Raw genomic sequence first — 2,500 nt, forward strand, 5'->3', positions numbered from 1 at the left:
TGGGCACCCGGCCTTCATTTCAATGGGGGATTTGGACGCCTGGTCACCCGGCCTTCATTTCAATGGGGAGATTGGAGCCCTGGGCACCCGGCCTTCATTTCAATGGGGGATTTGGACGCCTGGTCACCCGCCATTCATTTCACTGGGGAGATTGGAGCCCTGGGCACACGGCCTTCATTTCAATGGGGGATTTGGACGCCTGGTCACCCGCCATTCATTTCACTGGGGAGATTGGAGCCCTGGGCACCCGGCCTTCATTTCAATGGGGGATTTGGACGCCTGGTCACCCGCCATTCATTTCAATGGGGAGATTGGAGCCCTGGGCACCCGGCCTTCATTTCAATGGGGGATTTGGACGCCTGGTCACCCGCCATTCATTTCACTGGGGAGATTGGAGCCCTGGGCACCCGGCCTTCATTTCAATGGGGGATTTGGACGCCCGGTCACCCGCCATTCATTTCAATGGGGAGATTGGAGCCCTGGGCACCCGGCCTTCATTTCAATGGGGGATTTGGACGCCCGGTCACCCGGCATTCATTTCAATGGGGAGATTGGAGCCCTTGGCACCCGGCCTTCATTTCAATGGGGGATTTGGACGCCCGGTCACCCGCCATTCATTTCAATGGGGAGATTGGAGCCCTGGGCACCCGGCCTTCATTTCAATGGGGGATTTGGACGCCCGGTCACCCGCCATTCATTTCAATGGGGAGATTGGAGCCCTGGGCATCCGGCCTTCATTTCAATGGGGGATTTGGACGCCTGGTCACCCGCCATTCATTTCAATGGGAAGATTGGAGCCCTGGTCAATCCCTGAAGAGAGACGCTCTCCCCCTGGTCCATGGCGCTCTCCCCCTGGTCCATGGAGTCCCGCAAACGGCCAGCATCAAGCCCCGAAGACAGGCGCTCTCCCACTGGTCCGTGGAGCCCCGAAGACACGCGCCAACAGCCAGCATCAAGCCCCCAAAGAGAGGCGCTCTCCCCCTGGTCCTTGGAGCCCCGCCGACGGCCAGCGACAAGCCCCGAAGTGAGGCGCTCTCCTCCTTGTTCGGCACATGCACGCACACACACCCCTCCGCACGAGCCCCTGTGCGCCCGGCGCGCCCGCAGTTGGAAGAAGGGAAAGAGGGGGAAGAGCTGGAAGTGCTGGAAGTGCTGGAAGTGCTGAAAGTGCTGAAAGTGCTGAAAGTGCTGAAAGTAAAGGGGAAAGCGGACAGCGGCCAGCGGACAGCGGCCAGCGGACAGCGGCCAGCGGACAGCGGCCAGCGGACAGCGGCGACAGGCCAAATGTGCTGAGGGCGGCCGCCTATAGTGCTCCTATTTCGGCTATGGCAGGCGCTCTCCCCCTGGTCCATGGCGCTTTCCCCCTGGTCCATGGAGCCCCGCCAACAGCCAGCAACAAGCCCCAAAGAGAGGCGCTCTCTCCCTGGTCCATGGAGCCCCGCCAACAGGCATCAAGCCCCGAAGAGAGGCACTCTCCCCCTGGTCCATGGCGCTCTCCCCCTGGTACATGGAGCCCCGCCAACAGCCAGCAACAAGCCCCGAAGAGAGGCGCTCTCCCCCTTGTCCATGGCGCTCCAGGATGGGGGGGCCAAATGTGCTGAGGGCGGCCGCCTATAGTGCTCTTATTTCGGCTATGGCAGGTGCTCTCCCCCTGGTCCATGGCGCTCTCCCCCTGGTCCATGGAGCCACGCCAACAGCCAGCAACAAGCCCCAAAGAGAGGCGCTCTCCCCCTGGTCCATGGAGCCCCGCCAACAGGCATCAAGCCCCGAAGAGAGGCGCTCTCCCCCTTGTCCATGGCGCTCCAGGATGGGGGGGCCAAATGTGCTGAGGGCGGCCGCCTATAGTGCTCTTATTTCGGCTATGGCAGGTGCTCTCCCCCTGGTCCATGGCGCTCTCCCCCTGGTCCATGGAGCCACGCCAACAGCCAGCAACAAGCCCCAAAGAGAGGCGCTCTCCCCCTGGTCCATGGAGCCCCGCCAACAGGCATCAAGCCCCGAAGAGAGGCGCTCTCCTCCTGGTCCATGGCGCTCCAGGATGGGGGGGCCAAATGTGCTGAGGGCGGCCGCCTATAGTGCTCTTATTTCGGCTATGGCAGGTGCTCTCCCCCTGGTCCATGGCGCTCTCCCCCTGGTCCATGGAGCCACGCCAACAGCCAGCAACAAGCCGCAAAGAGAGGCGCTCTCCCCCTGGTCCATGGAGCCCCGCCAACAGGCATCAAGCCCCGAAGAGAGGCGCTCTCCTCCTGGTCCATGGCGCTCCAGGATGGGGGGGCCAAATGTGCTGAGGGCGGCCGCCCATAGTGCTCTTATTTGGGCTATGGCAGGCGAGAGCCCCCGCTGGAGGTGGCACTCTGAAAATATTTCGAAAAAAGTTGACTTTGAAAAAATTTGAGAACCAGGATTGGGGGGCCAAATGTGCTGAGGGCGGCCGCCTATAGTGCTCTTATTTCGGCTATGGCAGGTGCTCTCCCCCTGGTCCATGGCGCTCTCCCCCTGGTCC

Source organism: Vanacampus margaritifer, unplaced genomic scaffold, assembly GCF_051991255.1.
Source record: "Vanacampus margaritifer isolate UIUO_Vmar unplaced genomic scaffold, RoL_Vmar_1.0 HiC_scaffold_55, whole genome shotgun sequence".
Classification (NCBI taxonomy): domain Eukaryota; kingdom Metazoa; phylum Chordata; class Actinopteri; order Syngnathiformes; family Syngnathidae; genus Vanacampus; species Vanacampus margaritifer.